Genomic DNA, 15,038 nt, shown 5'->3' with positions numbered 1-15,038 from the left:
ACTCCCATGCTAACTCACACACCAGGTTGAAAAGTGCACCTGTTTGCGTGGCCTGTTTGTGAGGCTCCGGTTGTGTGGATCCCTGGGGGCTGGGTCAAGTAGGAGCTGGGGGGGGGGGGGGTCCCCCCCTCGGCTCCGACTCAGCCACCCTGCAACTAATTGGGTCAGGGTCCCTCCCTCCCTGCTGCGGACCCCACCTACCTCTTGCTGCACTGGAGGTCTGGGTTGGGGTCCTGCAGAGGGGTCCTGGGGGTCCCTGGGCTCAACGGGGGCACAACAGGCTTCTGCCTGTGTGTCTCATGCTGAAGCCAGGGATGAACTGTGGCTAAGCCATTGGTGGGCCCTTTTTAAACTGCTCGCATGCGCAGAAGGGCTTGCCAATGGGGCCGCACTACTCTAGGGGCTGGGTGGTCCCTGCCTCACGGAAGAAGGGGACAGGTGAGTGCCCCCCACTTCCTCTGTCTCACGCACCAGGCAGGACCAGTTGCGTGGCTCCCTGGGGGGCTGGGCCAAGTAGGAGCTGCGGGGGGGTCATATCCCTCCTTGGCTCTGACTCAGCCGCCCTGCAGCTAACTGGGCCGGGGTCCCTCCCTCCCTGCCATGGGCCCCACCTACCTCTGGCTCCACTGGAGGTCCAGGTCAGGGTCCCGCTGGGGGTCTCTGGGCTCAATGGGAGTGCAATAGGCTTCCGCCTGTGTGTCTCAAGCTGGAGCCGGGGATGAACTCAGGGTGGGACATGGGTATGGGCTCGCAGAGCACCAGAATGTGGGTCAGCTCTCACATGAAGGGCATAGTCTTGGGGACCAGTCGCAGAGCACTGAGGTGCCCTGCTCCTAAAGAGGGGAAACTGCTAGGGAGGAAGCCCTAGCAGTGAATAAGGAGCCCAGCTGTTGTTTGCCAGGGCAACCAGAGGAGGTCAGCTGACCAGAAGGGGCAGGGTCTGGCTCCCTTATAAACCCTAGGGTCTAGGACCAGAGGCAGTTCCGAGAGGCAGTGCGGTGACAGCAGCCAAGGAGGAAGGAGCTCTCTCTCATGGAAGAGAGGAGCAGCCTGACTGAAGGTGCAGCGTTTGACACGGCTGAGGGATGGAGTATTCCCTGGTAGGCTGAACTGTTGTTATGGCTGGGTGGCTTCTGTTTATGTTATAGCCAAGGGGCTTACGTTTGTGTTGCTGTTTGTTATCGGTGGTTTGGGTGAGGCTACTACCCAGGTTGGAGGAGGCCTCATAAGGGACCCACAGCAGTGTGGGGACCCCAGTGCCAGTGAGGGCGCAGCAGTCGGGGTTCATTGACCCCAACCCCAGAAAAGGGGACAGGTGAGAAGCCCCAGAGGACAGGGCAGTGCTGTGAGAAGCCCCGGAGGAGGGGCAGCATTGGAAGAAGCCCCAGAGAGGGGGCAGCATTACTGTGAAGGCCCCAGAGAAGAGGGCACATAGTGAGATAGGGCTGGGGAGAGCCCTAGCACCAGAGAGGGCACAGATCAAAAGAGGTAGGGCCCAGAGAGGACAAGAGGCCAGGTTATAATAAGGGTAGGACATAACAACGTCTATTCCATCAGCGAGGCGTGGGCTGCGGGGGAGGGAAGAAAACGGAGACGCCCCTGGCATTGAGGCAGTACAAAGGCAGCCTCCTGCTAATTAACATCAATTAACCAATTAACAGCAAGGCGTGGCAGATGAGAAGGCAGGCGGTTGCCCCAGGAACAGGTCCGTGGGCCAAGTTTAGATTGGCCCAGAGCGGATACTTGTTACAGGACCCCACCAATGATTGTAGTCAGTCATGGTCACCCACTCAGCTGGAGGTCCTTGGCCTTCACAAAGCATTGCCATGCCAACCAGGAGTGGTCCCATGCATGCATCCCAGCTGCCAGGGCCACATAAATGTGGGCATTCAAGTGCCTGCCCTGGGCAAACTGCTTCAGGACATCCTCCTCACTCCTCGACAGTACCACAAGGGCGCACACCTCCTCCTGGGTTCAGTTTGCACCTTAGGGGCTCTGGATGGGCAGTTGAATGTGGACATGGCAGGGGCTGGACACAGGTTAAGAGAAGGATGTCATCCCTGCACTGGTTGACTGGGCCCCCATGCAGCTTGCTTTGTGATACCGGCCCTGGAGGGCTGGCAGCTGTACCCCTGACAGTGGCACGGCCAGGGAGTCACAGCCACACAGCCAACGTGCTTCACCACAGTCCTGCAAAGAGATGGAGGTGGGGGGTGAGTAGCAGTGGGAAGCAAGTGCTGTCCCTGGTGGCACAGCCAGCAGGGCCAGCAGCCCTGGAGGGATCGCAGGGCTGGGCAAAGGATGCAGCTGGCTGCAGCCCTTGGCAGCACTCACCTGTGGCTAGGGAGCAGCTTGGGAGGGTGGCAGCCCAGGCAGCCCAATCCTGTGGACTTTCCAGGGGTTCGCATGGGGCCCTCTGGGGTGCTACAGCCACAAGCAGTTCCTGCCGGCTCCCTGGAGTTTGTTTCGAAAGGCACAAAATGGCTGCAGGCTTTTATACCCTGCAGCTAGGGGCTGCCAGAGAGTAGCCCAGGCCAGCAGTTGCTAAGGGGACCAGGCAGGAGCCCTGGGACTGGGCTCCAGCTGGCCCACTAATGGCTGGGGCAACCCAGCAGGGAGACTCCCACATTACTCCACAGTAACTAATTGGGCATAAATTACCTTCATCGTACAGGTATCAAATTTTGCCCAAGTTGCCGTAAGTCACCATAGTTAGTGTGCAGTAAGGGTGTGCATGTGTAGATGCATGCCTGTACTGTGCGTAATTTAGATTACTGCACAGTAAATGTGCATGTGTACATGCTCCCTCCTTGTGGTATCTGAAGCATCTCAGGTTTACAAATATCTCTCCAGTTGCTACTAGTGGCTAACTCTTACTCTGTTCAATCTGAGAGACAGTCTGCTCCTTTCACTAGTGTGTTAGCCTTCTCCATTGGCATTGTTTCCATGCTACCCCTCTTCCTGATATTTTTATTTTTATTTTATTTTATTTTTTTTTGGTATTTTTTTATTGTCTTTTCCCTCTCTCCCCCCTATCAGGCCCCTTGCTTCACTCAGAAAAGAAAACAAACATGACAAAAGACTTCTCTGTTTGAACACAAAACCACTCAGAACTTACGTTACAAAAATGTCCTGGAATTTGAGAAGTATATTATGTTTTCAGCAGAAATATTTTAATGATATGTTCTGTGTGCATCTCTTCTACTCAGTCTGAATCATTGTTAGCTTAGCTCATCGCTTGTGGTAAGTAGGTGTTGGTGGTATCTAACATAGGTACAATCTCCCTAGCAGTAGAAGAACTACTTTGGGATTCTTTGTTATTCCGCAAATTAATCCATTAGCCATATAAGTTTGTTAGTGTCATTATGGTAGCTTCTTGCATTTTGAAATTTCATTATGTTTCAAAGATTATGCAAGCTTTGTAATGCAAAAAATGCTTTTAATGATCAGTCTATAAAGGAGGGAAAATGCTACTCAGATCACAGAGGAAAATGAAAACAGCTTTCTTATTGCTGGCTGATGTAGACAAATTGGAGAAATTCCAAAAGAAAGCAACAAGAATGATAAGAAATGTAGAAAATATGCCCTGTGAGGAAAGACTGAAGGACTGAGTTTGTTTAGTCTACAAAAGAAAAGTGTGTGCACATGAGTGCGCTGGGGATAAGAGGCTTGATAACTGACTTCCCAAATGCAAAGGTCCATTATGATGATGATGGATCAATTATTCTTCATGGCCACTGCAGGAAGGACAAGAAGAGTTCAGCTGAACTTGCAACACAGAGGATGTAGGTTATATATGAGAAAAAAAACACTTCCAAAAGGGTGGTAAAATACTAACTGACTACATAGGGAGATTGCAGAATATCCTCTACTGGAGGTTTTTTTTAAAGAACAGGTTATGAACATTTGTTGAGGAAGTTTTGATCCCATCTCAGCACAAAACATCAGACTACATGATCTCCTGAGATACCTTCTAGCCTTACATTAATCGAATTCTCCCCACAATTAATCCAAAATCCTTGAATCACGAGGAAATATATACATGTAATATAAATGTGTCTTCATTACCATGATCGCTCATAAAAAGTGATTTATGCGTGATTACATGAAGAATACAAAGACAAGGTGGATTTTTTTTTCTGGAATCATTTAAGGAATGAAATTCCATTTCGACAGTTATAATATAGTTAATAAGAACAAAAATACATCAATTGCACTGAACTATTGTGTATCTCAGCACCATATAAGTAATGTATTGTTAAGCTTTACATGAATAGATGTTACAATCGGGTGATCATCCTCTCCCCTTTTAAAACACAATGTGTAGCGTGGTACATCACTACTGCATGAACTGGTTACAGAGAGACTGGCAGCAGACTTGCATTTTGATAGCTTGAACTCAAACCCTCTTTACCCTAAATCATCATAATACCATAACTATCAACAGGATTTCATTGTTTCAAATCAGGAACTGACTTGAGAAAAGCTGGTGCTCTAAGTTCATACCAGTGACAAACTCCTCCTTTAACCCGTAGACCTTTCCTTGCTTTGGAGGGTCTTGGAGAATCTATTTTACTGACTGAGCAACACCTCGTTTTAGGCCTGACTCTGAGGGGGAAAAATCACAGGCCATCTGCCCTCAGGCTTTCCTCTGTTTTGGGGCAACCTGGCAGTTTTTTTTCTGCTGACTGGTCACATCTACATGAGACCCTGGCTTTGCAGTTTTCAGTGCAGTCATTTAGTACTTGCATACCCAAGTACTAAATTACTGTACAGTAACGGGCATTACTGTGCAGTAGTGTCCCCGCACAGCTTCCTGGTGATGCTGGTGGTGCAGTAGCTTGTTACTACTCCACAGTAGCGTCACATCACAGTAGGTACCACAGGACACCACTGCACAGTAGTAATGAGCTACCACGCAGTAAGCATCTCATGTAGACATGTCCACTGAGTGGACAATGAAGCCTCCAGTTCATGAAAGCAACCCTAATACCTGTTTAAACAGTGGCTGCCGTGTGTACTAGCATGTTATGAAACTAGCTCCTAAATCTGGAAGAGATGCACCCCTTCTGCCAGAGCAGCCCATTGTGAAGGCTGCATCCTCTCCTTTATTCACATGCCCTTTTATTTGCTATCACTGGAAGGCATTCTTCCTAGGTTTGAGAGTGTAATGGCAGGGGTGGCTGATTCAGGGTATGTCTATACCAGGGGTGGGCAAAATGTGGCCCAGGGGCCGGTTGCGGCTCATGAGGCTATACTATCCGACCCGCGGAGCCCCTAAAAAATTTAGAAAATTAATATTAATCTGCCCTGGGCTGCCTGTCATGCGGCCCTAGATGGCTTTCTGAAACTCAGTAAGCGGCCCTGTGCCCAAAATAATTGCCCGCCCCTGGTCTATACCATGGTGTCAGAGAGCTACATCTTTCCAAGGAGGAAATAAACACCATCTACTCACCCATCCACTTCCTGGTGCTCTGTGTGTGTCACGTTTGGATACAATTCAGAGAAAATGCCCTGAAGGTCCCCACAAACTGTCCTTTAGGCCAGACTGGAAACCCCTATCTTTGTGTACAGTGCCAAAGCTGCTTCTCAGGGTGTTTTCACCACCTCAGTTCTGGGATTGATGCATGCAGAGTGGGAATGAGAACTGGCAGGTAAGAGGTTTTTTATCAGGAACAAGGCTGAGAACTCTGTCACCATGGTACTTTTAAAGTCTCCTTTTTTCCCTGGCAGTCCCTGCTTGATCAGTGCAGGGGACCACAGAGGCAGTGGGATTTTCACTGCCTTTCACACCCACCGAATTACAAATGTTAACAAGGGAAATCAGAGGAGATCTGGCACAGAGCTAACAAACATTGCAAGGGTGAGAAAAGATTCTCTTGCTCAGAACAAAAAAGAATGAAAGATCGTATCCATGATTTAGAAGATAGGAGGTTTCATGAGTGTGAAACTTGCATAGAAAACATACAGTCTGTCATTGCTGGGGGGAACATGGACACTGGTTTACTTGATTACTCCACAGAATTATTTTTTGTACAGTCCATGTACTAGTCTGAATCTTGTCTGTATAGCACATAGTGTGTTCTTACAGTATGCATTGTATGCCCTACAGAAGCAACACAAAACAAAGCTAACCACATAGGTCATGACTCTGTGCATGTGGGAATCCACTCTCTGAGCATAAAAGTTAAGGTAAATATCTGGTATTGATAAACATGTTGTGCATAGCTGAGGTGACCACTTTTCCGTGGGTGCCCTTTGTTATTGCAAATAAGCTTCATCTTGGTTTGTGGCAAACCTCAAATATTTGACTTCGGTCTCAGAGTGCTGTTGAGCAGACACTATAGAGAGTTATTCATCTGTTCCTAAGCAAGATTTTTTGCACTGTAACTTTTCACAGTAAATTGTTTATGACAATGAAACCCTGAGCCTTTCCAAAAAATACACTAAAAAGGAGTGAGAGAATCCTCTTCTTGCTCAGTCAGCTGCTGTTCTGTGTAACAGAGGTTTAGTGCTAACAGTGTTAGGCACAAACCCTTCTGCTAAGCCCCCTCTACACTAAAAGAGACATGTTAAAAGTTTTCCACTGATTAAATTTCACTAATTTTAATCATGTTGGGAGGCTTATTATGCTCCAGTCATTGCATTAGGACCTCTTGTGCCACCTAAGCTGGGACAAAGTATTTTTAAGGCTGATGTAGTACTTTTCTCGAGGTAGATAAGGAATATCAGACTCATCAGGCCCTGTGGACTGGATGAGTGGTGCCATGCCAGTCTGTGGGACAGATCAAGCTGATAGGCGGCCCCTTGTGGCAGATCCAACATTCAGAGATGGTCTGGTGTAGGCACCACGTGCAATGCACACACCAGCCCTGGCCCCACACACAACATGCAGTGCACAGAGCCGGGGCTGGTGCTGGTGCATGCTATGTGAGACATGCAGGCCAGTCCGAGGCACACACTTAATGTGACACATGGATCCAGAGGCCCATGGGCAGCATTGTGGGCCAGATGACAGGGCTCTGCAGGATGGATCTAGCCTATGGGCTGTATCTTTAACACTGCTTTAGATGCCTCCTGTGCTGCAAAAGTCCATGTATAATTGATGCAGATTTAGCTCACCTAGCTCTGCACCACTGCTGCATCAGTATTAGAGATGATGGTGTCACTCCAAGGTGGACCCATGCACTGATGATTCTACACCTCTGCAAAGCCTCTAAAACCTACTGGAACTAATGTGCTGCATGTTGTGGCAGCACAATAGAGCATTCTATGATCAGCAGGGATCCTGGTTTTCTCTGATAAAAAAAATATCTCCAATTTGAAAAATGTGGATTTTCAGTTACTTTTTTTATATCCGAAAATTGGGGATTTTTTTTTTATCAGAGAAAACCAGGATCCCTGATGATCAATACCATATGTTCTGACCTGTGCTTTTAAATGGACAGAGAAGAGCTGAAGTGTTGCAAGGTGGCATCTCATGTAGAGACTCACTTTACCCCATGCAGATCAGTTAGGGTACAGGGTATATGGGAATATGTAATAGTTATATTGATAGCAAAGGATACTAGTATATAGATTTTCAGATAAATCTGTTATGTCTGCATGCTCTTGTAGTGGTGTAAGTGGAGCAAAACTGTTATAACTTTAACCCTATTTCATCCAGGATTAAAGTTACAGTGATTTAGGTAACTTATACGACTGCAGGAGCATGCAGCTGTAACAATTCTATCAGAACATCTAATGTGCACCCTAAGTGATAACCGTCCTCTCCTTTTGAAACAGCTAAAAGTTGCATCTACCCTGAGCCTGAGACACTGAAATGAAACAGGATATTGTCAGATTCCTTGCAACTGAGTGATTTCTAAACCATGCAAAATGGTTTGATAGGTTGCTAGAAGAGGAATAAATGGGCATAGGCCTAGGATGCTTAATTCCTAGTCTTTTTCATTCACAGATGTCTATGTAAAGTGGTCACGCATGTAATTCGTCGCTCATAACACCAACTAAGTGAGTCTCAACAACCTTCACCTACCAGAAGCTTGCTGGTTGCTCTCAAAACCAGTCATCTAGATGCTCATTTGTACTAGTGGAGTAATTCTATCGACTTCCTGCTCCCAAAGGTCATGGGAAGTGTATCAGCACTACACTCTCTCCCAGAAACACTTAAGATTAGATGCCTGACTTCTTAAACATTAAGTCCAAAATTTAGATTTGAAAAAGTCTTGCTCAGCTGGCATCTACTCCTTGGGCTCTGTGAGTTGCAGCCAGCATAGTTCCCTAGCTGCTGGGTGTATTCAATGACTATGCAAACAGGACAGGCAAGCTAGGCATCCCTCCAGTAATCTCACTTACTATATTCATCCTCACATAGAGAACCCAATTTTGTGGCCTGAATCTTATCACCCAGTAGACAGAACATTCATGGCAGAAATAGGGCACTGAGTTCAAATTTCAAGCAGGGATTGGAAGCCAGCTGAGTCACCTCTCAGAGGAGAGTCCTACTCACCAGGCTATAGGACATTCTTTAGGGCTATCAGACTTTCCTGTTGAAGGCTGTTTCATTCAGCACAGAATATGTTAATATTTATTGAGTTAAATAGAAAATAAGAATGACTCTCTGGACTGCTGTGTAGGGTCTTGGGCGGGAGAATTCAGGTTCTAATCCCTGAATATAATGACCCAGGAGGTCTTATATTTTAAGAAACCATTACTGTGTACATAAATACAAAGCAGCAGCATTTGGCTGGGCAAGGTACAGCCTCAGCTGCTAATTCAGTGTCACATCTAGGATATAAGAAAGTTATCAATGTCCTGCCTACCATCCATTTCAGGACAACATCCTGACTTGAGAACATTCTAATGATTCATACTCATTTTTGTCATGAGAATTTTTCTCTCTTCCTCCCTCTCACCCTTTATTTCCAGCCTTGGTACTGGTTTTTCACTGTCTAGTCTGTGCTTCATTTTAAATGTTCTGTTTTGCCTCTGCTTCCCCTTTCTGCTCCTACCAGCAGTCCTTCCTCAGTGAAATGCACACCCCAAAACCTTTCTGAGTTCAGGAGCTGGACTTGGGTGGGGACCACAACATGAGGCAGTTTTCCCTCTCTACACTTTATGTACTTTTCTTTCAGTGTAGTTACTGAATTTCTCCTTAGCCCTGAGCAAATGTGGAATAGCTGCTGTCCTTGCCCTGGAGCAGACTGCTTTTGAAGCCCAAGTGGTGAACTGCAGACAGTCTGCTGGGGTGTGGTGACTGGGTGGATCAGAATGCGGGGTGCAGTCAGCAGTGTCAGTTCTTGTTAGTGCTTGGCTAGTGTTATCAGTTTCCAGGCTCTTGTCCGTCCCCACCCACATGTACGGTACATGCAGCAGTGGCTGGATTTCCCAGAATGAGACTGGCAAGGAAAGTGCAGAACCTTTGGCTCTCATTCTAAGTTTTAGTAAAAGTCTTTCCCAGGAACAATGTTAATTATAACAGTGTGATGGTGCTTGTAAACTTGAAGCACAAGTAGCAGCCTATGTCCAAAAAGTGTCTCTATTTGTTATAAAAAACAAAATGTTTGAAGGAAATAAGACACACCCCTGCAGAATTTAACTCCAGCACTTCAGATCTCCAAATGTCTCTCACTCAGACATTTCCCTGACTCTCAGAAAAGCAGAAGACCAAGCCTTTCTGCTACTACTAGTATATTATGAAGAATGGAAATATGCACATCTTAATATGGTATTTGCTCAGAAGAACAAATATTTTAAAGACCCATTTACATACTAAAGATTCCTGATTTGCTCTCAGTTCTGCCCCTACCTATTGGGTAGGGCAGACTCATATAAGCCCCATGGGACCTGTCCACAGCCCAGCTTGGGTCTACAAACTGGCCCCGAATGCCAGGTCTAGTGCGTGTCTCTGAGCAGTCTGAGTGGGCACTGCATCTCCCAAACCTGCAGCTCTGGGGCTGCACTGCATGTAGCATCTGTAGCAGGGGCAGCTGCAGACAGAGACCTGGGAGCCCTTCCCCCACAGCCCTTTGGCCAGACAGCAGCTTGCCGTTGCCTGGCCAGGGTTGTTGTTGGTGGGGGAGAGACCCCAGACCCCTCTCCCTACAGCCCCTCCCTCATGGGTGACTGGTGCCTCCTGAGTCTGAGAGGACACCTGCAGAAACTGGCAGCGGGGACAGGGCTGGCGAGCACCTGCAGAAGCTGCCACAGCGGGGGATGGCCCAGTTGCCTATGCCCTCTCTGCCAAGCAGCAGTGTACTGCTGCCTGGCCCAGTCTGCTGCAGGGGAGAGACCCCAGAATCCTTCCCTCGCAGCTCCCCACCTCCCTCCCTGGTAAGGGTGCTGGAATCAGAGGCTGTCACTGACTAGCCCCAGTGATAGCCAGGCGGGTGGATCTGGCTCAGGCTCGGGAAGAGCAAATGAGTTCTGCCTGAGGCTAGAGCACAGCCCTGTGCATCACTTCCTGGGATGGCGATGATCGCGTTCTAAGTGAACACTTGATGGGATCTGGCACAGGCGTTCCATAAAGTGCTCTAACAGAAAGCACTTTAGTCTAATACCTCATCCATCAAGGGTTAACTTAGTGTGCAATCCACCACTTTTAAAGCACTCTAAGAGCCGTGAACATCTGTTCAGTTACGGCTTTAGAGTATTTTCTGCCTACTTACTGCATGGTATGTATAATATCTGTACCTAGCCTAAAATTACAGAGAAGAACATGTTGAGCCGTTCAAGTGATCCTCATTTTGTTCTGTATACTTCCATTAATGGCTGTGAACTGGACTTCAGATGCATGTGATAAATTCACTAATGAGCTCAGGGAATTTTGATGCAGCAATCAGTCACTGGCATGTGTGCCTGTTAGGGAATGGGACTACAGTACAGGACCTTGCTTCAAGGGTTGGATAAAAATGCAACCACTAAAATGTATCGAATCTCTGTGGTTAAACCTCAGGTACCATCAGCTTCACCCACAGCAGTGCAGCACCTCTGTGACTGTCATGCTGCACATGTAACCACTTCACAGGGGCAAGCCCGACTAAGCAAACCACAGACTAAATGAAGACAAACTGTCATTTCAAAATTCACACGGGAATATAACTTACCCTCTGTGTTATACAAACTCAGTAATTATGTCTGTCAGCAGGTTGATATTTTACATAGATAATGTGCATGGTACTGGCTGACTCAAGCTACTCCAGAGAGCAACTCTTCTGTGTGAAATATATTTATAAATTAAGCTTTCTCGTAAGTTAAAAATAATGTTTGTAATGGCGCTGATGGGATAATTTTATAATAAAATGGCTGTAATTAGTAGAGCAATTAAAATGGGGCTTCAGATCCCTGTACTGCAGCCATGCCATTCTTCAGTCACACTGTAGTCCCCATGCTGATTGCATGTACAGCTCTCTGAAATTCAAGATGAAACTGCATTGTGGCACTCCCTCTGTTAACCACTCTTAAATTAATGCTTTCCTAAACTGCAGATACCTCAGCTGAGAATGTGTCAGTATGGTCTTGTTGAATCCAGTCTCTGCATTTGCTGGATCTTCATGATCACTGAAGATTTCATTCAATGTACGTCAACACTCATTAGTCACAGATGGGTGGAAATAATTGTCCTTGCTCTCCAAGGGACCTGGGAGGTTTCAGAAGCTATGGTGAGAATAAGAGCAAACAGATCCCCAGATTGCTCCATCCCTTCACCACAAATTCAACGTGCATTTTAGCCTGTTTCCAAATGGAAGAGAGGCCAAGAGAGATTGCCTGAAATACTAATAAAAAAAATCCAGTAGCGTGGTCTAGCATCAGGGCATTTCCCAAGTGTTAATGACTTGCAAGAAGGAGCCAGTAATTTGAAGGGACAGTCAAAGTGCATTCAGTCTGCCCAGCCTTTGTAACTAAGAAATCCCCTTCACGGAGATTATACATTTCTATTATAAAGTGAATTTGAAACAAAATTAGGTGTAATTTTTATGGGTTGTGCCCTTCAGTTTGTTAGTGCAGAGCACTTAAAAGATAATTATTATCCTGCACATTAGCCAATCGGGTTGCACAATTCAAAACTCAACATTCCCAGTCTGTTTGTTAACAGTTTTATTGTGACCTTCACTGATAGCAAATGCCATAATCAACACTGAGACACAGCCTCTATCCCTGCTTTTTTAATTGCTGGTATATTTCTATTCCAAATACTCTTCTGAGACGGAGAACTTTGCTTGCATGGAGTCTAGTTTAGAGGCGAACAAGTTAGGAAAGCCTAAGGAAAATTGATTCTGCAGCTAACTAGTTAATGTGAGTGTGGAAAAGGAATAGAATTCATCCATATATTCTGACTGATGGATTTTGTACATTCAAATCATAAATAACTGAAATCAAGGCTCTCAAACATTGTTCATTGTTTCTTCACTGAAAAGGACAAGGTCATGTAAGTTCAAAGAAAACAGACTCCATATTTTTGAAGTAATGCCCCTGTATACACTTCTGAAGCACATACTGTTGGCTTTTTTTTCTTTCTCTGCATGGCTCCTAATATTATGGTATTTTAGTATGTGGGACACGTGGGGATTAACTGTAAGTTTAAGATGTCCTTAGAAGCAAAAAGTCTGCTGAGTTACATATGGCTGAGTTAAGGTCATGCCCTGTTAACAGGGTCTTTGTTAACTCATCTTGAGTTAATGACCCCGCAGTTAAGGACACATTGGAAAAGATTATGTTAGTTAAGGACTCCTGCAACATAGCAGTCTCTGCTCAGCACTCTGGAATTAAGACTTCTTTTACTGAAGAGGATTTCTCAGTTAGGGACATATTGTTACTGTGTTTCTTAATCATATTTTACCATGTTTTAAAAACATGTATTAACAAACATCATTGTAAAATTATTGAGTAAATGGGACATAAATGTTAGTATCCCCTTGTATTTAGCTGTGGGTTTATATCAGTTTATCCTGGGATTTTCAATTTATTTTTAAATGCATATTAGTAGGCCCTCAATGGTCTCTCAAGTGATATGGTATCATCAAGACCTACTGGCCATCTTCACTGTAACGTCCTAAGCTTGCACCACACTTGTGGTGGCCTTTCTCTCTACACCTGGACACTGTCCCAAACTTTGGAACCTGAGTGCACTGCTGTACCCACTCTGCAGGCCCTCACTCTGCAGGCCCTGCTGCAGGCCCTCAGTCCCTAGGGTGACCACCCATCCCTAGTTGGGCAGGACAGTCCCAGAATGGGATTATGAAGTCCCAGTCCTGGGCTGCATGATTCTGGAACAGCATTTATCCAAGATTCACAGCATTGTGCAGGGATCTGGGTTTCCCCTTGCAGGCTGGCAGTGTTCCAGCCTGCAAAGGGCTGCTTGGGGCTGCCAAGAGTAGGATGCAGGGGGTACCATGTGCATATGCGTGCCCACACACATGCATGTGGCTGGCAAGACAGCCGAGAAGGGTGGAAGACAGTTCCATGCAGGTAAATCTATGGGAGGTGGAGGGGATATTGGAGCGGGGGGTGGGGCAGATTGAGGTCCCCATGGTAAGGGAGGGAGTGGGGCCAGAGCTAGGGATACTGCCCAGCCAAGACAGAGCATGAGGTGGGGAGCGAGATAGAGCTAGGGATGGGGCATGGGGGAGAGCTGCTGCCCTTTCCCCAGGAGCCCCACACCACCATGGTGATGTCCCCCCAGCAGCTGGGCCGACAGCAGCATGGGGTTGTGCCACCCGCTGCTGCCAGGCAGTCAGGGGGCACGCAGCCAGTGTGGGGCTCCCAGGGGAACCCCAAGCTTGCAGCTGGCAGTCTGCATTCACCATGTCCTGCTCCGCTCTGCTCCAGCTATGCCACTTGGAGGGGGTGGGAGGGGAAGGAGAGGGATGAGGATGTGTCCTGCCTTGACATTTTAAAACGGTGCTTGCCCTATCAGTCTCTGCAGTTTAATTAGAACATGCTCATGTTTTGTCCAGCACACTTGCAGGGGGAATGCCTAGTGTGAAAAGAGCACACTAAGAGTACTTAAGGACAGTACTGGGCATGTGACCTCTCCCAAGCATGCCCAGGAAATCTGCCGGCAACAGTCCCACAATTCTTCTTTCTGTCACTTGGCACCTTCCTCTCTTGCACTTTTTCAGCAAAACAGGCAATCAAATGCACAAAATTTAGTTAACTATTAAGTGACTCCTCTTCACCGCATTGTTTCTGCACATGGTATGCCATTGTCTGCTCTTGTTTTCCTTGCTACTGGTTGGAGTGTGTCAGATAGGAAGTACACCCCTGTGTTGGTGGCAGTTTAAAGCAGCAGATCCTTTCTGGGTACTCTGGGGCACACTATATCTCAGGGCTTCCCAACTGTTCCAGAAAACAGAGGGAGGCCAGCTGTTGTGCTTCCCTGTGAAAGGAGGTTAATAAAAAGGGAAAGTGAGTTTTTTGCAGTTCTCATGCTGAGAGGACTGAAAGATAGAGAAGTAGCTCTCTTTAACTCTTTAACACTCCTGTCCTCCACATACCCCATTTGAATTATTAGATTCTCTCTTGTTAACAGTGGACATTCCTCCCACGTAACAAAATTGTCCTTTTAAGCAGTTTAATTGCTCTCTCTTAAAATTTTAATGGCATCACCGTTTACACCTGCAGTGGTGCATTTCATTTTCATTTTGTCACAGTGTACAAGTGCAGTGGCATATTTCATTTTAAATGACTTTGTTATATAGCAAAGTAAAACACATCCAATGTATTTTAGTTTGCTATGTAACAAAGTGCAGTGCTATACCTGGAGAAGGCGGCAGGGATGGTGCACAGGGCACTGGAAGCCCAGGTGTGCTTGGGAAGCTCAGGCTTGGTGGGCTTGTAGCACCCCATGTACCATCCCTGCCATCTTCTCTGGCTGTCAGCACACCCAGCCACCCTCCTGCTGCCTTCCTGCAGTGCCCCAGGGGAAACCAAGCCTGTTCTTGAGTGGTCCTAGGCAGTGGGAAGGCAGCAGGGATAGTGTATGGGGTGCTGGAAGCCTGCCAAGCACACGCTTCCCTGAGGATGCCTGGGCTTTCCAT

General features: G+C 46.8%; 1 long non-coding RNA gene across 1 annotated transcript in view; it reads right to left on the bottom strand.

The window, feature by feature from the left end:
- LOC112550598 overlaps positions 1–15,038 on the bottom strand; it is a 197,922-nt gene that overhangs the window by 48,506 nt on the left and 134,378 nt on the right. The window lies entirely within an intron of this gene.

The sequence above is a fragment of the Alligator sinensis genome, unplaced genomic scaffold, assembly GCF_000455745.1.
Source record: "Alligator sinensis unplaced genomic scaffold, ASM45574v1 scaffold966_1, whole genome shotgun sequence".
Classification (NCBI taxonomy): domain Eukaryota; kingdom Metazoa; phylum Chordata; order Crocodylia; family Alligatoridae; genus Alligator; species Alligator sinensis.
Note: the sequence above shows the minus strand (reverse complement) of the source record. Positions and strands in the feature narration are given on the sequence as shown.